This window comes from Lytechinus variegatus, chromosome 10, assembly GCF_018143015.1.
Source record: "Lytechinus variegatus isolate NC3 chromosome 10, Lvar_3.0, whole genome shotgun sequence".
Taxonomy (NCBI): domain Eukaryota; kingdom Metazoa; phylum Echinodermata; class Echinoidea; order Temnopleuroida; family Toxopneustidae; genus Lytechinus; species Lytechinus variegatus.
The window spans coordinates 25,088,938-25,114,466 of record NC_054749.1 but is presented as its reverse complement, the minus strand read 5'-3'; the positions used below and the strand labels follow the sequence as shown (position 1 = coordinate 25,114,466).

The following is a 25,529-nucleotide window of genomic DNA, read 5'->3' as shown; positions in this document are numbered from 1 at the left end:
ACCCGGACCTTATGACCTGACTGGTCTACGACTGGCTTGCTACTGAGTGAAGGGAGATGTGGCGTCACAGCTCGTCAGCTTGAGATTCACAGACCGGTCAGAGACAAGTCGCAAGGAAAATCGGAAGGATTTGACATGTTGAATATTTAGAACTGGATCGCAAACTCAATCCACCTTCCAGCCAATCAGACAGCAGAATACCGATGGGTGCCTGATATGCAATGCGCATACACAATAGTAAGCATCATTTTCTCAGTTGCTATGGCAAAAAAAAAAGGCGGATGCGTGAGTTGCAGACAGCATGGTAGTTGCATCGCAAGGTGTGTGGTGTCGAGGCTTGTGACTTCCTTGCGATTCATCTCCCCTCACTCAGTCGCAGACTAGTTGTAGACCAGTGGGGTCGTAAGGGGTGCGATGGCCTTTAATGAGATTCAGTACATGGAGAATATGCGAGATTTACAAAGCAAGAATAAATGTTGCTTCGAGTAGACAATGCTGATGACTTTATGTCTATGTTAAAATGTTTCCATCATTACAGGTTTTGGATCTGATGATAATAAGAAGTTGGGCTTTTTTTTAAATGATTATTGGGTTGAGTTTATTCGCATTTCACAAAGTTCACCTCATTTTTCAACATCCAAGGCTTGTGTAAAAATGTGATAGTTAGGATGTACATATATTCCTTGTCCGATTCAAAATGGGTCTATCGACCGTTTGTGAGCATTGCTATTCCGTGAAATATGGCCGCACAACCAAGTGTGAATGTCCCTCCAGTGTGGGATCATATCTTCTTTGCTAATGCGCAAAGATTATCCACAGAGATGGGGGGGGGGTAGTAGAGCAAGAGAGAGAGAGGAGGGGCTAGTAGAAATTCTATTCTTTTTAATAAATGTTTTTTTTTAGATATTCCACACTTACACCATACTGCACCCAATAATTAGGTTTATAATAATAATGTTTTATTTACCCAGGGTAGCCATTTCAGTTAGGAAACTGCTCTTCCAGCGGGCCCTGCATAACATAATATGTCATTATTACCCTTCTCCATTCTAAATGCTGAGCGTCAAGCAAGAAGGCAGAAGGTCCCATTTTTATAAGTCTTTGGTATGACTCGGCCGAGGATCGAACCCACGACCTCCCGTTCACGAGGCGGACGCTCTACCACTGAGCTTTTTTTCAAATGCATTTAATAATTTGTCACTCTTGTGTTGATATTTTTATCTCGGCAGAATGTTTCTGTCAGGGAAGCACACCCTAGATAGACAGCTGAGGGAAGGTCTTGCCTGTACTTCCTTGTGACGCTTGTGATTGGTTTGCCTCTTGATGGCATTACAAGGGTGTTGTTGCTGAGCACATTGGCCCGTATTCTGAAGTCAGGTTTAACTTAAACTCGGGTTTAAAGTTGTGGTTTAAGTATGGATAGCCAATTGTTGCATAAATCACTAATGGTAGAGATATCATATTTCAGCTCATTTGGCTCTGAAATCATTCATAATTGTCTAGTAAGTTTAAATAGATGATTGTCTTCACCATCGATGGATCAGGAAAGAGCACGGTAAACATAAAAAAACACACAACTTAATAAAATCTTTGATACTTTTTGCTTCCCATACTTAATCCACAACTTTAAACCTGAGTTTAAGTTAAACCTGACTTCAGAATACGGGCCATTGAGTAGCCATCATTTAACAATGATTGATTTCTAATGGCAGATCTAACAGACAAGAACATTCAGTAATTTTGTGAGTTGCTCCATTTATTCTTTTGAATCACACTTTGGGATGTTAAGGATGTTAATTATATAGACCTTATACATGTTATAGACCAATGGTACTCTCATAATTATGGAGGCCTATGTGGTTAAAGATGGATTGAGAAATTGGGAGCTATGTGCGTGTGTAATATGCTTCATATAGTCAATTGGTCTATCACAGAATATGATGGACATATCATGGACAGGCATTAATCAGTAGATGAATAACAAATTAAGAGTGAACACGTTGATGTAGCAGAATTTTTAAGCATTTCCCCTGCATGTTGATCCAGAAGAATGGGCAGCTTTCAATTCCATTTATCTCATGTTTTGTGGCTCTTCAGTCAGTCCATTCGTCAAAGGGTCTGTAGTGATGAATGTCAAAGTTTAATATCATAAGATCAGATTCGTTATAGATCTACAATATTAAAAACATAAAAAAGCCTCTGGGAGGACACAAACAAATAGGTACTTAATTTATATATACCTCATACTAAGATTGTAATCACTGAATGGTCAAAACTACATCATGTGACACGGAGTGATCCTGTCTATCATCGTCTCAGGGGTTTGACTTGCTTTCAATTTCTTCTATCAAACCCTGTGATGGAATGCCTATCAGGGGCTGCAGAACGGTTTTGAATTGGGGAGGGGGGGGGTGTCCATGCAAAAAATCACTCTGGGTTTGTCATATAATAATAATACATAATTTTTATATAGCGCACTTTCCATCTTGATAAGATGCTCAAGGCGCTTCAGAGCAGAACAACAAAAACTATTTACATATAGGCCTACATGTAATACATGTCTGAACACTCTTATCCAGGTATGTTTTCAGGTTTCCCTTGAAGGTGGTCACTGAAGTTTGAGTTTTCAAACTGTGTGGGAGAGAATTCCACAGGCTAGGTCCTGCAAGAGCAAAGGCCCGCTCCCCGCATGATTTCTTAGCAACTGGAATTTGTAAGAGATTAGATGATGAGGATTGTAAATTTGGGTTGGTAATGATGCATCAAAGACCTATTGTAACTGGGGGAAGTTCCACTGACTTATGAAAAATCAAAAGAAGTAGTCTAGGAGCCAGGGGGCTTTATTCAGAATTTTTGGTGGGGAAGGTTTGACAAGCTTATCCGGGGTAAAATTGTGCGCTGATTCCAAAAATGCCACTCTTATTGACCGTACTCACGCCATTTTGGTCATTTTGGCCAAATTTTGGCCAAAAATGACCATTTTGACCACTCTTTGGAAAATGGTCCCTTAACAGACTGCTTTTGTAGCCACATGCAATTAAAAGGGTCTATCTTAAGTAGAAATGCACACAGATTCCAGATAAAGTGCTTTCATTTGCCAAAATCACAATAGCAGTGGTCATTTTGGCCATAATTTGGCCAAAAATGACAATTTTCATGATTTTTTGGCCGAAATGTGTTACAAATATTGATCAGAGCTTCGACTGGATGTTTTTAGAAATCCACATTTATTTTCAAAATGTGCGCTGGATCATAACCATCAACCTCATGTAATTTATTCCATTAGTTTTTACCCATGAGGGTCATTTTGGGTACTTTAGACATAACTGACCATTCGCGCAATTTGCATTATTAACCCTTCAAATAGGCAGGAAATTGAGGTCTTCAGCATGTTTTTTCTTATTCCCTTATAAAATGAGAATGCATTTAAATGTCCTTCATGTGTAAAATTTTATGCTGATTCCAAATATATCAGTCTAAATGACCCTATTTAACAGTTTAAGGTCATTTTGACCACTTATGACCCTTAAAATGACCAGTGACATCAGTTCAATTTATCCAAAAATACTTTGAATGTTACCAGAATCGTTACAAGGGCATAGTGTGACACCTAACATTGGTGTATTAATCCTTGAAATTGAACATCTCAAAAGTATTTTGACCTAATGCAGTTTATTCCATCAGTTTTGACCTATGAGGGTTACTTGGCGTACTTTAGCCACAACTGACCATTTACGCAGTTTTGCAAATAATAAACTGCACATAAAATGGCCAATAACATCAGTTCAATTTATCCAGAAATACTTCGAATGTTACCAGAATCTTAACAAGGCTGTGCTGTAATACCCAACACTGGTGAATGAATCCTTAAAATTGAGCATCCCCAAAGTTGACTACCTTGGTCATTTTTGCCACCTTGACCCCCCGGCCAGCCCTGCTCATTGTGTATGTTAATTCAGGTGATATCGAACATGGTGAGGAGAAATTTTGGATTGCGTTAATATTAGCATCAATTATTGTTAAATGGGGAAGTTTGAAAGCTTCTTGGTGGAAATCATTGAAATTATTCCACACAGACCATAACTATTGGACCCTGTGGTCATTTTGACCACGTTTCCCTCAATATTGACCAATGACCATGGACCCTAGGAATCTCCAATTAGTGGAGACATCAGCTAAGAGAGAGACCTTGCATGCTTTGATGAGTCAAAAAGGGCTCAAATGCTGGTCAGTATTATCAGCATGAGCTACCAATAATCGGTGAAGAGTGTCATAATTGTGATAAAATCCTTTACATCGTGCATACATAAGGTTCTTTGACCATGGCACTGTGGTCATTTACATGATTTTAGCCACCTTGACCACACAGTAAATGTTTATGGAAACCTCACATATATGGGGCAGTAAATTCAGGAATGAGACACTTTAGCATCATTTACATGTTATTTTAAGACACTTTTCTAGATTAATGTAGCTTAATGATTCCAAATATATGAGTCTTAATGACCATTTATGAGCTAGTGGTCATTTTGGTCGCTTTTGGTCCCGACAATGACCAATCACATTTGCATGTATCAAAGAGGATTCAAATGTTGTTGTCGCTCCGTATTGTTAATAAGATGTATTTTATCAATTATTGATTTCAATATGATATGACTAATAGCACATTATCAAAATTTTGAAACCAATTTGGCCATTTTGACTATCTATCGCATGTATGACTTTTGTAAATAAACATGACAGGAGCAATTGTGGAAATGCGTTCAATCCCTTTCGATTGGAAATATTAAAAGCTCACCTTGAGTAAAAAAATTTGTGCCAAATACCTCACCATTTGGTCATTGTGTGGTCATTGAGTAGCCATAACATCATTCCCTCATTTTTTATTTAAATTATACAGATAACTATATTCTAGAGGAAGGTACTAATCCTGAACTCAAAGGTGCGTCATTACAAAGCTATTGGTCAAAGTGGATTTCACGAATAGATTTAACCATGGTGCATTTTTATTACCTTTGCCATTTTGTGTAATGTTTCACAAACCTCACATTGGCATGATTGGTAAAGTTGAAAGTGGAAAACTTGCCCTAAATTGTTAAAGAGTGACCAAAATTCGGCACAGAGAATAATTTCATATAGAGAATGTATTTTATTACCCAGTACGTCTTCAAAAGAATTAAGGGTAAGTTTGCTGCTCACCAATCATGCCAATGTGAGCTTTGTGAATCACTGTACAAGAAAAAACAAAGATTGTAAAATGAATGATAGTTAAAACTCTTTGTGAACTTCACTGTGACCTATTTTGCTTTGTAATGATTCTCAGTACAATTTGACTTTAAAGAAGGAAAATAATTCTGGCTATTTAGGAACATTCAGTGATCAAAGGGGCCACAGTAGACAGTCACATGATATTTGGCACAATTTTTACTCAAGGTGAGCCTTTAATATTTCCCATGAAAAGGGATTACGCATTTCATCATGTTCATAGACCTACAATTGCTGCTAAGTCAATTTTATTTCAAAATTCACACATTGGATAAACGGTCAAAGTGGCCAAAGTGGTCACATTTTGATTATGTACTATTAGTAATATCATATTGAATTAAATAATTTGTCACTGATTATGATTGATACAACAAATCTTACAAAAATATAGAGCAAGAACATTGGAATACTTTTGATACTGTAATTGTCATTGCTAATTGTAGGGACCAAAATGACCACTAAGTAGTCATTAAGACTGATATATTCTAAATCATTGTATTAATCTGGTGCAGAAAGTTTTTGTAATATGTCTTATCTAACATCATTCTTGAATTCGTTTCCATGAATTACAAAGTGGTTAATGTGCATAAAATCATGAAAATGACCAATGAAAGTGCATGGTCAAACAACCTTATGTGTACTTGATGTAAAGGTTTTTATCACATTCATTAAACTCTTGATTATTGGTGTAGTAGCTCAAGCTGAAAATAATATTAAGCAACATTTGAGCTCTTTTTAAATCAAATAATGTGTGGTGACGAGAAATTATTGAGGAAAGGTGATCAAAATTACCACAAAGTCCAATAGTTCGGCCAATAACACTGATTTATATGAAATCCTTTCATTGATTTTCACCCCAAATCTTTCAAACTTTTCCAATTTAACAATAATTGATGCTAATATTAACACAATCCTGAATTGTCTCCTCACTATGTTCACTATAGGCTAATTTAGTATACACATTGGGCAGGGGACAATCTGGCCAAAATGACCAAGGTTGTCAAAAATATTTTTGGGACACTCAATTTAAATGATTAATACACCAGTGTTAGGTGTCACAGCACACCCTTGTAACGATTATAGTAACATTCAAAGTACTTTTGGATAAATTGAAGTATTGAACAGATGGTATTGGTCATTTGGGGCCAAAAAGTGGCCGAAATGACCATAATCTGTTGAATGGGGTCATTAAGACTGACATATTGGGAATCAGCTTGAAATTCTACACAAGAACGACATATGCATCATTCCCATTTTATAAAGGAGGAAGATAAAGCACACTGAAGACCTCAAATTCCTGCCGATTTGCACAGTTATTATGCAAAATTGCACGAATGGTCAGTTACCCAAAATGGTCAAAAGTCAAAACTAATGATATAAATTACATGAGGTCAAAATACTTTTGAAATGTTCATTTTAAAGGATTAATACACCAATGTTTGATGTCACAGCACATCCTGGTAACGATTCTGGTAACACTGAGGTATTTTGGATAAATTGAACTAATGTTATTGGTCATTTTTATGGCCATAAGTGGCCAAAATGACCATTAGATGTTCAATAGGGTCATTAAGACTGATATATTTAGAATCAGCATAATATTCTATACAAGATGGACATTTAAATGTATTCCCATTTTATAAGGGAAGAAGATAAAACACACTGAAGACCTCAAATTTCTGCCTATGTGCGAATGGTCAGTATGTCTAAAGTACCCAAAATGACCCTCATAGGTCAAAACTGATGGAATGAGGTCAAAACAATTTTGAGATGTTCAATTTAAAGGATTAACACACCCAATGTTAGGTGTCGCAACACACCCTTGTAACGATTCTGGTAACGTTCGAAGTATTTGGGGGTAAAATGATCTAATGTCATTGGTCATTTTTAGGGCCATAAGTGGCCAAAATAACCATAAGCTATTGAATAGGGTCGATAAGACTGATATATTTGAAATCTGCATAAAATTCTACACAAGATGGATTTTTGAACGCATTTGCATTTTATATTGGGAAGATAAAACACGCTATCAGACCTCAAATTCCTGCCTACATGTATATGTGCACTTTATTATGCAAAACTTCGTAAAGGGTCAGTTATGTATAAAGTACCCCAAATGACCCTCATAGGTCAAAACTGATGGAATAAATTACACAAGGTCAAAATACTTTGTGAGATGTTCAATTTAAAGGATTAACACACCGATGTTAGGTGTCGCAGCACACCTTGTAATGGTTCTGGTAACGTTCGAAGTATTTGGGGGTAAAATGAACTGATGTCATTGGCCATTTTAAGGGCCATAAGTGGTCAAAATTACCACAAGGTATTAAATAGGGTTATTATGAATGATATATTTGGAATCAGCGTAGAATTTTACACTTGAAGGACATTTAAATGCAATCTCATTTTATCAGGGAAGAAGAAAAAACATGCTGAAGACCTCAATTTCCTGCCTATTTGAACAGTTAATAATGCAAATTGCGCGAATTTACTGCCCCATATATATGTGAGGTTTCCAAAAACATTTACTGTGTGGTCATGGTGGCTAAAATCATGTAAATGACCACAGTGCCATGGTCAAAGAACCTTATGTATGCACGATGTAAAGGATTTTATCACAATTATGACACTCTTCACCGATTATTGGTAGATCATGCTGATAATGATACTGACCAGCATTTGAGCCCTTTTTGACTCATCAAAGCATGCAAGGTCTCTCTCTCAGCTGATGTCTCCACTAATTGGAGATTCCTAGGGTCCATGGTCACTGGTCAATATTGAGGGAAACGTGGTCAAAATGACCACAGGGTCCAATAGTTATGGTCTGTGTGGAATAATTTCAATGATTTCCACCAAGAAGCTTTCAAACTTCCCCATTTAACAATAATTGATGCTAATATTAACGCAATCCAAAATTTCTCCTCACCATGTTCGATATCACCTGAATTAACATACACCATGAGCAGGGCTGGCCGGGGGGTCAAGGTGGCCAAAATGACCAAGGTAGTCAACTTTGGGGATGCTCAATTTTAAGGATTCATTCACCAGTGTTGGGTATTACAGCACAGCCTTGTTAAGATTCTGGTAACATTCGAAGTATTTCTGGATAAATTGAACTGATGTTATTGGCCATTTTATGTGCAGTTTATTATATGCAAAACTGCGTGAATGGTCAGTTGTGGCTAAAGTACGCCAAGTAACCCTCATAGGTCAAACTGATGGAATAAACTGCATTAGGTCAAAATACTTTTGAGATGTTCAATTTCAAGGATTAATACACCAATGTTAGGTGTCACAGTATGCCCTTGTAACGATTCTGGTAACATTCAGAGTATTTTTGGATAAATTGAACTGATGTCATTGGTCATTTTAAGGGTCATAAGTGGCCAAAATGACCTTAAACTGTTAAATAGGGTCATTTAGACTGATATATTTGGAATCAGCATAAAATTTTACACATGAAGGACATTTAAATGCATTCTCATTTTATAAGGGAATAAGAAAAAACATGCTGAAGACCTCAATTTCCTGCCTATTTGAAGGGTTAATAATGCAAATTGCGCGAATGGTCAGTTATGTCTAAAGTACCCAAAATGACCCTCATACGTAAAAACTGATGGAATAAATTACATGAGGTTGATGGTTATGATCCAGCGCACATTTTGAAAATAAATGTGGATTTCTAAAAACATCCAGTCGAAGCTCTGATCAATATTTGTAACACATTTCGGCCAAAAAATCATGAAAATTGTCATTTTTGGCCAAATTATGGCCAAAATGACCACTGCTATTGTGATTTTGGCAAATGAAAGCACTTTATCTGGAATCTGTGTGCATTTCTACTTAAGATAGACCCTTTTAATTGCATGTGGCTACAAAAGCAGTCTGTTAAGGGACCATTTTCCAAAGAGTGGTCAAAATGGTCATTTTTGGCCAAAATTTGGCCAAAATGACCAAAATGGCGTGAGTACGGTCAATAAGAGTGGCATTTTTGGAATCAGCACACAATTTTACCCCGGATAAGCTTGTCAAACCTTCCCCACCAAAAATTCTGAATAAAGCCCCCTGGCTCCTAGACTAAAGGATTTTAAAGACTATGCGTTCCTTCATGGGCAACCAGTGAAGAGTTTTCAATATAGGGGTGATGTGGCTGCGCTTGCTAGATAGAGTTTCAATACGCGCAGCTGCATTTTGCAATCTTTACAATTTTCCAAGTTGAGTATCTGGTAAGTTGTACAGGAGGCTATTACCAAAATCGAATCGTGAAGAAATGAGTGAATGTACCAGTTTCTCTGTTGCTGAGCGAGTGAGATATTTTCTTATGAAGCCAATATTGCGCAATTGATAACGAACTGATCTGCAAATGTTTGTAATTTGGTTGGACATGGACATGTGAGCATCAAAAATAGCTCCAAGATTAGTCTCGCCTGCATAGCACAGCGAGACTATAATAGTCTGGTCTGTTAGCGTCAAAAATGCCCTACTTGTGGACACGGTGGACAAAAGCATGATTTTTTCTCCAGACCTTTGTTTATGTATAAGAATTAAGAATGGGGTATGCTCCAAAAAATCTGGCTGCAGGAACAGTGAAAAAATGGGTGAAAATGTCAGAATTTAGGAGTTCAGATTTGTCTGATATATAGACTAGCGCTAGTGCAAAACTCAATAGCAGTGCATTATTTTGCATTGGATTAGTTCTTGAATTCAGACCCTTTTTGAACAGATCTTCTGTTTGTCCTCGCATCTCAATCTGAATGAAGATGCTAACCAAGCCGAAGGGTGACGGTGGAGGGGGTTGAATGTTGGTGTGTGTGTACATGTTTTGGTCTTGGGGTAAAGGTGTGCAAGACACATTTTTTGCATGTGTTGGAAATTGTGTTGCCATGGTAACAGTGTATTATTGCAAAAATAAGGTAAAAATCTTGCAGTTAGAACCACTTCCTCTGTTTTTAACCGATTCTCATGAAATTTGGCACACACATTGGTCTTGAGGTGAAGATGTCTAAGACATACTTTTGTGTGTCTTTCAGAAATCTTGTTGCCATGGTAACGTCATATTATCTGGTGAAAATTGGGGAAAAAACCTTACAATTCAAACTGTTTCATCAGTTTTCAATCAATTTTCATGAAATTTGGCACACACATTGGTATTGAAGTAAAGATGTACAAGGCACTTTTTGTGTGTGTTTCCAAAATTGTGTTGCCATGGGAACAACATATTGTATGGCAAAATTTAGGTAAAAACCTTGCAATTTGAACTACTTCATCATTTTTTTGTTGTTGTTTTGAACCAATTCTCATGAAGACTTGGTCATGAAATAATTATGACTCACACATTGGCCTTGAGGTAAAGATGTGCAAGAACCTTTTGTCAGAGAGTGCATTGCCTTGGTAACCACATTTAGCCAGAAATATGGGGAAAACTCATTGTGGATCAGTCTACTTCTCAGTTTTGAGCCTGTGCTCATAAAAGTTGACACAAATATTCATTTTGGGTAAAGATTCATATTCAGTATTAAAAGGGAATCAAGACTTGGTCATAATAATGTTTTGTGCATGGAAAAGGAGAAAAATAAGAATGGTGAAAGTTTTAAAGAAATCGGACAAGCAAAATAAAGTTATGGCTGCTTTAAAATTAAGATCCCTAAGGCTACTAGTATGTAGAATTCAAATTGGCAACTGGGTAAGTAAATTATGACAAGGACAACTTTCCCATAAGACTAGTAGTTATCAGGATTTTTGGTTTTCTCCTAAATCCATATTCCATTGGGGCCGTAATATAAACCTGGTAGTATGTTTTATGTCCTCATGAAAGAAAGATATAATTTGAAGTAAAAATTTTGAAAAAAGAAATTTTAGCTAATTAATTATTCCAGTACATGGAAGAGTGGTCCTTGCCTTCTTAAATCACTGTGACATCACATATGCGGTCAATTTGAAGTCTTCATGGGTATAGTGATTACCAATCTTTATAACTTTAATATGTTCACAACTTTGTTATGGTTTGTCCGATATTGTTCAAACTTTGACCTATAAACTTGTCTGATTTTTCATTTTCCTCTAAAAACATGTGTTATTTGGGTTTGATTCCCCTTTATATCATGTATATTGTCATATAATAGCGCAGGGTATTAATCACCTTCAATAATATTTATAGGCTTTTTTGGGGGGGGCGGAGAAGGTCCTTAAAAACTGACAACATAAAAATATAGAAGGTTAAAGGCCATGACCATGAGGAACTTAAACACTCTTAAAATAACACCCCTTACATTTTTTTTATTTGGGGGGGGGGCTTTAGAAAATTGCCACATAAAGATTAAAATGAAATTATAACGACTAGGAACTTAACCCCCCCCTCAAAAAAAAGAGAAATCCTTTACACTTCAGCATATTAATTTAAAGACTCAAACATTCTGCTTTGAAAAAAAAAAGTTTCCGGTGTCCAATTAATCAATGTTTTATTTGAAGCATGAAGCAGGGGCTGTCACAGAAATATACTGAAAAAATGAAAGAAAATATAAGGCTAAAATCTATTGTGCACATAGGTATATTATTGATATGGTATGATACTGAGTCATGGATTTGCAAGTGAATTTCTAAAACAAGTGCAGATATTTTTTTATATATTTATATTTCTATAATTAGTTGCATGATTAAAGGTACACTTTAGAATATGTCAGAAAAAATATACTTAGAGAGAGACAAGAAACAGGAGATGGCATGGTGAAGCTCAAAATCAAGAGTGATGTGAAAGTTAAAAAGAAAGAGTAGGAACGGAATATGAATATAAGACTGAGTAGGAGAATATAAATAAACAATGGTTAATTGGGTACTGTAAACAATTTTTTTATCAAATCAGAATGCATTAAGCTTCAAATGAATGGTCTGAACTGCAAAGGACTCTTCTTACCTTTGAAGGGGGGGGGGATTTTCTGCTAAAAAGTATTATCAGCCCCCTATTTTTTCGGGGGGGAGTGTTAAGTTCCTAGTCATAATCCTTTAACTGTAATTTTAATGAGGTCATTTTCTAAAGACCCCACACCCCCCCCAAAAAAGAGTAATGTCTAGCTTTAAAAATGCATTGACCCCTGAGGCACAAAGGTGTAGACTGGTTTGAGCATGGGGTAGTAGAACTAAAAGTGGTATGGGGAGGGGTGCACATCTTGGGGAGATGGAACTAAGGTTTGGAAAATCAGCTGCTGAAAGTAGAAGGGGTACACATTTTGTTTTGCTTGCCAGTGTTGGAACTCCTCTGCTTCAGCGGAAGATTTCATATTCACCCAGTGTACCTCCAGCCTATATGCCCTTAAGGGGGTGTTTATCATTTTTATGTTTCTAATGGCCACTGCCTTTAACCTTCTTTGATGTCAGATTTAAAGGACTAATCCTGCCCCTTCCCCCAAACCCAGAAATATTAATGAAGGTGATTAATACCCCCACATTTTAATGCAGAGAAGACATTTAGAATTTATGAATCTTTACCCTAAGATGAATATTTTTTCCAATTTTTATGAGCACTGACTAAAAACAGGGGAAGGAGTTTGATCCACAATAAGTTTTCCTACATTTCTGGCTATCATATGTGGCTACCCTGGTAATGCACTCTCTGACAAATGCAAAAAAAAGGTTCTTGCACATCTTTACCCCAAGGCCAATGTGTGAGCCAAATTTCACGAGAATTGGTTCAAAACTGATGAAATAGTTCAAATCGTAAGTTTTTTACCTAAATTTTGCCATATGCTAATTTGTTACCATGACAACACAGTTTCTGAAACACACACAAAAAGTGCCTAGTACATCTTTACTTCAATACCAATGTGTGTGCCAAATTTCATGAAAATTGATTGAAAACTGATGAAGCAATTTGAATTGTAAGATTTTTTCCCAATTTTCACCATATAATATGTTGTTACCATGGCAACAAGATTTCTGAAAGACACACAAAAGTGTGTCTTAGACATCTTCACCTCAAGACCAATGTGTGTGCCAAATTTCACGAGAATCGGTTAAAAACAGAGGAAGTGGTTCTAACTGCAAGATTTTTACCTTATTTTTGCAATAATACACTGTTACCATGGCAACACAATGTCCAACACATGCAAAAAATGTGTCTTGCACACCTTTACCCCAAGACCAAAATATGTACACACACACCAACATTCAACCCCCTCCACCGTCACCCTTCAGCTTGGTTAGCATCTTCATTCAGATTGAGATGCGAGGACAAACAGAAGATCTGTTCAAAAAGGGTCTGAATTCAAGAACTAATCCAATGCAAAATAATGCACTGCTATTGAGTTTTGCACTAGCGCTAGTCTATATACCAGACAAATCTGAACTCCTAAATTCTGACATTTTCACCCATTTTTTCACTGTTCCTGCAGCCAGATTTTTTGGAGCATACCCCATTCTTAATTCTCATACATAAACAAAGGTCTGGAGAAAAAATCACGCTTTTGTCCACCGTGTCCACATAATTCCGCTAACTGACCAGACTATAAGCGCCGCTTTTTCGGAGGAGGCGAAAGTTTATGGATCTATATATAGTTCATAAAAGCAATCAAGTATCAATGAACTTCCTGTGTGCGAGTTTCAGGTCACATGACAAAGGTCATATCATATCAATTTGTTGTGTACAAAAAACGCTCCTCTTATAAGGCATAGAAATGGGACGTTTAACGCACAGTCACTAATACGCGCCACTGTCTTCGCATCGTGCAGGCAGTCTACGTGTATAGTGGCGGGCTGCTACATTGCGGTGCAGGGGTGTTCAACTTACATATCGTGAGCGCACTCAGCTGCGTGTTTTCACTTCTTCTCCTTTTCTTGTCATTTTTCCTCGCATTACTTGTTTTCATAAATTTCCCTCTCACTTTCCTTGTTTTCTCACTCCCTTCAGTTTTGTAACTCTTCTTGATCACTTGCATTCATTGGCACACCCCCCGGTCAAAAATGGTACGGTCCTATCCAACATACACTCAAGTCGTCGCTGTACGAATAATGAAAACGTGCAAAATTCTTCACGCGCTGCGTTGCATAGCTATGCGTGTGTACTGTGTACACACAATGCCATCGGCTGAATCCGCCAAACTATAGTGACCAATTATTGCAAAAGCTTTTGCAAATGTGAAAAGTGACAGAGGTTTTTTTTATCCAATCAAAGTAATTCTTAGGTATTCGCAATCTACAGCATTTTCTGCAAAATGTCTTTTTTTGATAGGGTCTATTGTGACGTATATATTTTTTTACAACAATGTGAAGTCGCACCAAACGTTTCGTTTCCCGCACTTGCCCATTGGCTCATGTACAAATGGATTTCCAAAATCATCAAGAAAGGTTCCAAAAACCTCAAAAGTGACAGAACTTAATTTGACTAAAATTAAATGAAAATCATATCATGTTCAAGGTGAGAATCTGCTCTATTCTATTCTGTTTTGATAGATCACCTTGTTGACGCGTTTGGGAGATATCTTAGCAAATCCGTCAAAAACGGCGTATTTTGTATTATTCTCCATATAGTCCAGTCATTTTAAATTTTCACTTGGAACAAATTGCAACAGAATTTATTCCAATGCAGAACGTTTCTTTGAGGTCCATAGAAGACCATACTAAAAGTCCCAGAAAATCCGAATAGGGGAAAGTGTTCTAATTTGCATAAACATAATGGTTAATTTTGGTCATATTCGCTCATTAAGTTTACGTAGCAGACGACGCCAGTGTATACTATGTACTCAGACCCTATTACAAATAATATCAATTCCGGCCTCGATATACTATAAACATTGACTTCCTCAAACTATCGCTGTATCATACATATCAGTAAGCAAAGATTTGTACTACAAGAACATTGTTACTATTAACATTAAATACATAAATTCGATTCTGTTTGGACTGTATTAATTGTTTAACATGAAAGGGTCTAGGCACGGAAACTATCATATGCTAGTCACGTGACATTGTACACCAAAATAATGACAGTTTCTGCTTGCTCGATCTCAAAGTTCAAGAGAAAAATAAGATGTAGCTATTAGACCTGCCACATCCTATTATACTACTATTTAACTGTATACCAAAGTAGCACTTTTTCCGTATTTTGCCAATTTATGGGAAAAATCTGTCAATTTGGAGCCCCTGAAGAGGGAAGGGGTCGATGCGCCGTATTTTGCCAAATTATGGGAAAATCTGTCAATTTGGAGTCCCTGAAGAGGGAAGGGTCGATGCGCTGATAGACTAAACCTACTCATCTTTAAGTTTCAAATAATAAAAGTGACTTAACCATATAGCAGAAATGCCTTTTGCCCAATTGGGGGGGGGGGTCAAAAACTGCAATTTTGAGACTTCGGGAACCCCTAAGGGAGGTAGGCTTTGCTGAGCCAGCACTTCTTTATTGTAGTTGATAGAGGAAAATCTACTTTTTTTTATCTCCAAGTGGTTACGAAATAATGAAAGAAGTTTGCTATAGAGCCTTAATAGGGGCTCCAAATTGGCAGATTTTCCCCATAAATTATAAATAAAATAAGGAGGGGAAAATAGGCAAAAAAAGGTGGGGAGACTTAGGGAACCCCTGAGGAGGTAGGCTTTGCTGAGCCAGAACTTCTTTATATGTAGCTGATATAAAGGCTTTTTCTTAATCTCCAAGTGGTTACGAAACAATGAAAGTGGTTTGCTATATATAAATATAAAAAACATTTTTGCATCAATGAGGGCTCCGAATTGATAGATTTTTCCATAAATATGCAAAATATGGAAAAGGGATGGTTGACTTTGGCAAACCCCTGAGAGGTAGGGTTTGCTGTGCCAGCACTTCTTCGTATGTAGCTGATGGAGGAAAATCTAATTTTGTTATCTCCAAGTGGATCCAAAGAATAAAAGTGGTCTACTGCAAAGGGGGAAACGCCTTTTACCTCATTGGGGCTCCAAAATTTTACAAGAAATGGGTAAAATACGCTTAAGGGGTGGGGTGATTTCAGCAGCTCCTTAAAGGATGTAGGCTTTGATGTGACAGCACTTCTTTATACGTAGCACATAGACGAAAGTCTACTCTTTTGTTTCCAAGTGGTTTTAAAACAATAAAAGTGGCTTACACTGTAGCAGAAACATCTTTTGGCCTCAATGAGGGCTCCGGATTTATAGATTTTTCCATAAATTGGCAAAATATGGAAAAGGGGTGATTGACTTTAGCGAACCCCGTAGGGGATAGACTTTGCTGTGCCAGCACTTCTTTAAATTTAGCTGATAGAAGAAAATCTATTTTTTCATCCCCAAGTGCTTACAAAACAATTAAATCGGTTTACTGCAAAGGGGAAACGCCTATTGCCTCAATGGAGCTAAAAATTGTGCGAATTTTCCAAGAAATGAGCAAAATACAAAAAGGGGTTGGTGACTTCAGAAGACCCCTGAAAGGGTAGGCTTTGATGTGCCATCACTTCTTTATATGTAACTCAAAGAGAAAAGCCTACTCTTTTGCCTCCAAGTGATTTCTAGACAATAAAAGTTTTTTTTTCTTTGTAGCAGAACACCGCGTTGTCACATTGGGGGCTCCAAAAAGCACGATATTTTTAATAGTTGAGCTACGGATAAGGGGGTAACTTTGACAAGCTATTGCGGGACTATGCTGTGATGTTCTTGAACGTAATTGCATACAGCATGCAGATCAATTATGCATCCTCTAACTTTTTCTAAGAAATTTCATTAACATAAAAGTTACTTTCAAATGAAGAAAAAGCCCTTTGCCCACATATCAATTTAAGTAATATACACCTTTGTATCGCTAGACGTCATTGTATTTACGCGTGTTAGTCACACCAACAAAGGCGAGGCAAGACCGATTTAGTATATTGTACTATCTTCAAAGGCATCCAAGCGATCGCGTTGTAGTCGATATAAAAGAGTGACTGGACACGGAGGTTGGTTTTTCGTGTCACTTTATCGCAATATCGCATAATACATTCGAATGTATTTGCCCCTAATCTAAGCAAGTTAAGACATTAATACTGTTATGAAGCATATCAATTTTTTTCGTTGATATATCCCCTTTCTTGTCGAATGCTGATATTTTACATTAGTTGTTGATGCTATTGTTAAAACAGAAAGATTTCAATGCACATGCAAATTTTTGACCGAAAACACGAAAATTTTGGCATAATTTCTCACATTTTTCGAAAAATATGAACCGGACAGTCCCGGAAACGATTGCAACCGATTTATGATATCTTAATCATAGTGAATTGCGTATTAATTTCAAGATTTTTCCATTATCTGTACAAAAAATATTAAGGATAAGGCATATCAATTAATTTTGGCAGCCATCTTGGATTTATGCAAATTAGATGCCTTTCCCCTTTTCGGAAAGTTTGGGACTTTTAGTATGTTGTACTAGGGACCTTACAGAAATGCATTGTGATAAAAAAAATTCTGTTGCAATTTGTTCCAAGTTTGGTCAAAATTTGGGCTAAAATGACTGGGCTAATAGGGAAATAATTTAACACGCTACGCACTGCAAAAAAGGAGCGCAAACAAATTGATATGAAGGTCAAACGGGAACTCTGGCCAAATATGTTGGGAGTGTTGGGAGTATTTGTTGAATTGCCATCATAGCATTGAAAGTTTGTGTAAATCTAGTTCATGAAATGTGAACGTAAGTATAATCCCCGGGGGGGGGGGGCACTCAGTATATAATGCATAGTGGGTAATGTGCCGCGGAGGGGACCCCATTTTTACACCCAAATTTCAGTTCCAAGGCATAGCATTTTTGTCATATTGAGAAAAAAAAACAAAGATAGCCGCTCCAAGGCATAGCATTTTGTTTTTATCGAGAAAAAAAAGAAAGAAATCCGCTCCAAAGCTTCGCATATTTTTCGTTACGCCGTTCCGGTCGCATTGATCTGCTGCAATTTTGGTGGAAAGCGGCCGCCGAGCGCTGTCCGACCATCGTCTCTGCCGCGCTAGCTGCACCATAGCATGCACGCATGCCCGTTCCATAGGGGTGCATATGCACGCTGGCGATCCGTTCCAAGGACCCCCGTTTTCACAAAATTGTAGTTCCGAAGCCCGTTCCGAGGACCCTCCTTTTTACAATAAGCCCGCTCCAAGGCCCCCGTTTTTTGTCTCCGCCCGCGGCACACCCCTATCGCTTTTTTGGTCGAGTGCCCCCCCCCCCGGGGATAATCAAGTAACACTGATCGTTTATCAAGTCTCGAGTCACATGATCAAGATAAAAGCCCCCCCCCCCCGGTTTTGCGACCCCAACCTAACCCCTGTGGATGGGGCCGCAAGTTACATAGTAATTATATACTGGCATATTTCTGCATGAATTAGATTTGATTTTAAATTCAATGCTCGGTGACGAAATTGAAGGCATTGTTCTGTACAAACATTTTTATCCCTTTATCTGCAGTTTTATGTTTTTTGAAATCCTGTATTAGGAATACTGATTTATGCGCAATTTTAGCATAGATTTGGATAGATTTTCAGTATTATGTCCTGTGGAATAATTAAATCAGTTTGGAGAGATTTTGATATGTATTTCACTTGGACCCATTTTATAAAACAATGCACATGTTTAAATTCATAATGTTTCATGGCAATGTGAATACCAATACACAAAAACGTCTGGGGCAAGAGCCTTTGAGTATGCAATACATATCCATATGCATTAACCACTACACATTGTTTGTACAGCTGTATACACTGTTAGAAAAAAATAAAAGAAGTTCCTGCAGCAGAGTCTCGAGAACACCTGTAATCTTACCGAACTGCGTAATAATCATTCTGTAAATTCATAAAACAAGAATTTTTCTGCAATTTAACAGAACAGGTCTGTTTAAAAAGGGGAAAAGGGTGTTTTATTCAAGGAAATTTGTAAGATTCCATACATCAAATACCAATTTCCCGCCTGTAAGATTACGCAATTCGGTAAGATTACAGGTGTTCTCGAGACTCTGCTGCAGGAACTTCTTTTATTTTTTCTAACAGTGTATCTTTTGGTAAATGGTACTTACTTAAGTTGTCTGCAAAATGATTCACTCCCCATATTAGACCTGCACTTCTGGTACGCTGTATAAGACAACATGAAAAAAGGTTAGCCTACCTAGAGCATTATTTGTATGTGCGTGTGGGATGTTGGGGATATACTGTGATCTAAAAAGGTGAATGCCCCCCCCGTCATTCCCTCCCCTCTTTGTCTTTCTTTCGCATGCCACCTAATTAATTAGAATTGATATACAAACATACCATTCTTTTACAAAAATCTATCAATATTTATACTACAGAATCAACGTTTCCCTTTTCTAAAATGTTTAGAGGGAGCGACGCAAACAATCCTATCAAATCATTCAACAGTGAAATTTAGCTATGTAAGTTGGTAAAAAATTACATCATGATGATGGTAACATGTTAAATCACTTTTGGTAATTTTCTTCTTTTTTCAGTTGGGAATTTGAAGAAGCAAAGCATCATTAGAACTGTGCAGGTTGTGTGTATATGGCCCTTAATTGCATGAAAAGGCTCAGAATGATAGCTGATATGTAATCATCAAAATCTTAAGTGCTCTCCCCCAAAAAAAATAAACTTTTGAAATGGCTGCCAAATCAGAAATATATCACTTTGGGGGGAAAGACTTATATATATGGAAAGCCAATAAAGTCAACTTTCAAATGACACCAATACGTTGGAAAACTATTCATACTTGAGCGAGCACTGCCCACTGAAACAAAGGGTATGTAAATTAGGGTGGGCCGGAATTAGCCTTTCAATTTCTTTCATTTTTTTGTTTGGAACTTGCAAAGTTGAGGGTTTTGTGATAAATCAATGATCCATTGTGATCAGTTTGTTGTTTGAAAAAATTTCATGAGTTATTGAATTAAGATTTAATGTATGAGTGATCATGAATTGCATTTTTTTAGTGCAGCATTTTGACTTTATCATGCATGTGGATCTCAGCAATGTGTTCATGAGAGTCAGAAGAATAAGGGGTAAGATAGGACTTAGTAGGTGAAGTACGTTTATGGGATAAAGGTCAACAGAACATTTAGCAACCCCTACCTCTATCAGAGATTACGCTTGGCTAGGTTGAGAGCTTAGTCCTTTGGAACTCGCAAAGCTAAGGGTGTTAAATTAACGAGTGAGATAAGTTTTGGTTTCTTAGGCAAATTTCATGAGTTATTAAACTGAAATATAATGCATGAATGAACAGGAAATGTAATTTTAGTGTAGCATATTCCTCATGTGGACCTCAGCAGTGTGTTTTTGAGAGTAATGCCCGGTTGACACTTGCACGTATTATATGGTGCCCGCATTGCCCCCGCATTGATGCGTGCCAATGCGGGACGTACTTTATGGCACGACTTGGCTATATCAGTTCACGCAATGTCCCGGCGCGGCACGTACGTTCACGACATGTTTGCACATTGTTTGCGCATAGTTCGGGCATAGTTCACCCAGTGTTCGCGCATAGTTCACGCATTGTCCCGACGTGCTTTTAGCAAGTATTCTCGACACCCTATTCTGTGACTTATCTAGCGCAAATTTAAATATTCAACGTTCTTGTGTTGACACCCTCTACGTTCGTTGATTAGGATGACTCATACTTATCACGTGGTCGGCACTCACAATTTTGCGCATATCATTCGTGAACTATGCGTGAAGTATGCTTGACCTATGCGCAAAGTATGCGTGACCCTGTCGTGAACTAGTCGTGAACTGCATGCCACTACCGGGGTGTGCCTACTATTCTTTGCGCCACGAAATTTATATTTCGATGCCACGAAGTGGGACGCAGTGACACGTCTAGGTTGCGCATAGTTCGCGAACAGTTCACGAATTTGTAATGCGTGCCAAAATTTTCAACATGTTGAAAATTATGGCACGCATTTCACGCACTGCCACGCACATATCCGCAAGCTGGCACGCAAAGCTCGCGCATTGGCCCGCATGAGTGCGTGCCCATGCGCAAACTATGCGGGAACCAGAATGCGTGCAAGTGTCAACCGGGCATAAGAGTAATGTGATGGTACCTGTTACAAGCAAGAGGGCGAGATATGGTAAGACTTGGTAAAAAGGGCATTCCTCTTCTTTGTGTCCTTTTACTAATAAAAATTCATATGTACCCCCCTCCATTTCCCTGTCTCCTGCTCTCTGTGTCTCTTCCTGGATTGTAGCCTATTCAAAACTAAACTGCCAAGTGACCGGTGCACTTGATGGTCAGTTTTTTCTCATTGAATGATTATCAAGGAATTGACTGATATGATTTATGAAATAATTTATTGAAAAGAATGATTGCTTGATATTTGATCACATTGCTCATTGAATGAGTTGATTTATTGATACATTGTTGATTAAATTATTGATAGGAATAAGTTGATACCCAAATTCAAAATTTATCATTAAATCAACATTCTGCTCTGGACTTCACGAGTACATGACAATAGCAATCAGTCTCTCAACAGGAGGGGAGGGAGGGGGTGCTATATTCTGTTGACCCTTATTCCATCAACTTACTTCTCCCACTTAAGTCCTACCTGACCCCCTATTATCCCGACTCCCATGAACACATTGCTGAGATCCTCATGATAAAGTTGAAATAATGCTGCCCCAAAAAGTGTAATTTATTCACTCATGCATTAAAATTCAGTTTGATAGTTTATGAAATTTGCTTAAACAACCAAAACTGGTCACAGTTGATCATTAATTTATCAGAACACCCTAACTTTGCAAGTTCCAAAGGAATTGCCTCTCAAAAACTGACAAAAATTGGGAGGTTAATTCCGACCCAGCCTAATTTTCATACCCTTTTTTTCAGAGGGCAGTGCTCGCTCAAGCATGAATAGTTTTCAAATGTTTTGGTGTCATTTGAAAGTTGACTTTATTGGCTTCCATAATGTGCTTTCCCCAAAAGTGATATATTTTTCATTTGGCAGCCATTTCAAAATGTGTTTTTTTCGGGACTCACTGTATACCGTTGAAGTAAAAAAAAAAACAACTTTAAACCTCACAAATCCCCATGTAAGGAAAAACAATATGTCATGAACACTTAATTATCATTTACAGTTGAGGCCAGAAGTTTACATACACCCAGGAAATTCAAAGAAAAGTTGACGCCAAATATCATGAAATTTACTGTATCTTTTGCTTATGACAAATTTGATATCAAATGAGTATATCATGCCCCTTCATCACATTGCTTTGTCATCAGGAGCTGAAAATATTAAGTTGTTATTTTTACCCCCCAAAAAATCACATTTTAGACAAATTAATAATAAACTGAATTACAAATTAAAATAAATTACAAATTAATAATAAAAATTTGACAAAACAATTTCATATTTGTGCTAGTTACTACTCAACACAAACATTTCAGGTTACATTTTGTTTTGTTCAATGGTGACATATCTTGATAAAAATGTAATATAAGTCATAGATTTGACATTTATATATTTCTATGAAACAATGTTTGAAAATATAATAAACAATAGAATACATTTGGCGCGAATATTCCTTTGTTTCCTCGAAGAAAATTCCACCTGAAATATACTTTAATCCCAACGGCATCCCAGTCATGTGAAAGAGCTTAATGTACTCTTTCATTTTGATACCATATTCGTCATGGCAGTATTTACATTTCTGAACTTGGGTTTTACGATATTTGGCAAGCGAACAGTATTCACTGAATTCCATTGGTGACTGAAACTTGGCCTCAACTGTATACGAAGATTTTTGGGAAAAAACTACCCTAAATATTTTTTCGGCTCCTGATGGCAAAGCAATGCCATGAAAGGGCATGACCAATGGCGTACCTGGGATTTTCCACCGGGGGAAGGGGGGGGGGGCAAAACCGGTCGAAAAATTTGACAAGCAAAAAAAAAGGTACGCTAGTGGGCTTGACATACTCATATGTTTGATGTCGAATTCGTCATGATCACACAAATATTTTATAAAGATACAGTAAATTGTATGATGTTTGGCAAGTGTCAACTTCTGGCTCCAACTGTATTATCCTAAACAGAAAATCTTAACAGGAATGGGGTTTTATAAAGACTCGGGATACGTTATTTTCTATCCTACTATAAATTATTATCATTCTCATATGAATTAGCAATATATGAATGGTGTGAAGATTTTTTTGCACAATTTTGTTTTGCAATAACGGTAAATATATGATGGACCCTAGACAGGTGAATAGGCAGTGGAATAAGGTTCAATGCAACTTAGCTAATGTGGATCGTAACTCGCAAGGTTGAGCAAATTAGGGAACTCATTACAATGAGAAATGAAGGATGTATCTTATTTAACTGAAAGTGAATTGAAGGAACTGATTGGCTTCCTGTGCATACAGGTCCCACCTCGTTTTGTTTTGTTGAATGGATGTTTTAAAGTGTATTTTTTATATTGAATATGTTTGTTTTGTAAATTGGAAAACACGTTTTATGTATATATGTGCATTTTTATGCGAATAAAGAAGACTTTGAATTTGAATAACTGCATCAAAAACCCATATTAAAGGAAATGATAACAATAAACAAATACATGCCGAGTACCTACCACTAGGTTCTGGAAATCCCTCCATGTCCTCTTCGCTCAGAGATTTATCTTCGCTGGAAACATTAGTTGCAATCAAAAGAGCAACCAGAAGAACACCGACAATTGCGACTTTTAATGCCATATTGTTTTCTCTGAAACTAAGATAAATGCAAAAATATTTATTTAACAAACATCATGTCTTCTTCCTTTTCATCTTTCAAATAGTACAGTCCACCTTTGGTGTATAATCGTATTTTTGGCAGGTGTAGATGAGAATATGTAAAGTGCAGTTCAAACAATCCATTGGCTATTTAAAGTCCTTATTGTAAGGATAGTGTAGTTGCAAAGGTTTACTGAAAAAAATGTCAAGAAAGTGGTATTATTTGACAAAACAAATTAGTCATGCACGTAATTGCTATTTCTAAATAAAAAAATAACGACTTTGTTTTGTTCAATGAACTTTCCTTCATAATTCAGTGCAATGTTTATGATCACGAATATTTTCAGGATTGTCTGCATACCTTGTCAATCGATCGGATGGGAAAGTCAACTCACCTCGTCAGGTGCTGTCAGCTATGTCGAAGAAAATGGTCTGTAGTTATCTTCTCACCCCCTGATATGGCTGTCGAAAATATAGCCTTATATCCAGTTTTAGGACCACCCGTATACTTTTCCCCATTATTATTCCTCTAACCACACTCATTTGATTGTCGCAAAAAATAACCTTCATGATTGTATTTTGCCAATTACGTAGAAAACGCATTACCACAACAAGCTAATACCGGTGAAACATATGTCCTTTTAGTTTCAACACAAGTAACACAACACAAGTTGAGCGTTGTGGCCCAGTGGATTAGTCTCCGGACTCTGAAACAGAGGGTCGTGGGTTCGAATCCCAGCCATGGCGTAATTTCCTTCAGCAAGAAATTGATCCACAATGTGCTGCACTCATCCCAGGTGAGGTAAATGGGTACCTGGCAGGAATTCATTCCTTGAAACGCAGCGCGCGTAACAGTTGTACTGCTAAAGCCAGGGTAATTATGCTGCATATACTGTAGAGCTCTTAGAGATTTCTGACAGAGTAAGTATTAAGTGAAAACAGCAGAGACTCCAACTCCAACTCATTCCCTCGGCTACAATGACTATTCAGGTTTATTCATCCCCCATTCACTGTGACGCCTACCCAGTTTGTATGCATTTGACATATATCTGCTTTTAAAATTTATATATCTGCTACGTCTGGTTTAATATTATAAACTCCACTATATGCGTAGCATGTGTCACGACGGGGGAGGGGGTGGGGTGGCAAGAAGTGAAAAAATGTGAGTCACCTTTTGAGCGCAAGGAGCGCTCTTCTAAACACATTTTTAAGATCGCACATTATTTCTTAAACTCCGAATAGGCCTAGATTACAAGAGATAATGCAGTGAAGTAACGCTGTGATATTTTATGAAAGTTAACAGAGAAAAGCCAAATACTGTTCTAAAAGGATGACATTGTCGAATAGGAAAATCACTTACCTCGAAAGTCAGGTATTGTCAGGTAAAGAAAATGATCTGCAGTGATCTTCTCATCCGCTGATATCAATGGTAAAAGAGTGTCGAAATCACATCCTTTATCCAGTTTCAGAACCACCCGTATACTTGTCTTCGTTGTAATTTCTTTGACCACACTCATTTGATTCTTAGTCGTAAGCAATAAACATTGCTGCTATATTTATGTTTATTGTGATTTGATTTTGAAGCAAT

The 25,529-nt window shown here is 37.3% G+C and overlaps 1 long non-coding RNA gene across 1 annotated transcript; it reads right to left on the bottom strand.

The window, feature by feature from the left end:
• Positions 1-1,510: 1,510 nt before the first annotated feature.
• Positions 1,511-25,503, bottom strand: LOC121423288. Its single transcript, XR_005971259.1, has 4 exons — positions 25,302-25,503; positions 23,803-23,939; positions 19,266-19,320; positions 1,511-2,118 (listed from the first exon to the last, which is right to left on the bottom strand). It is a non-coding gene; the product is annotated as an uncharacterized LOC121423288 (long non-coding RNA).
• Positions 25,504-25,529: the final 26 nt, after the last annotated feature.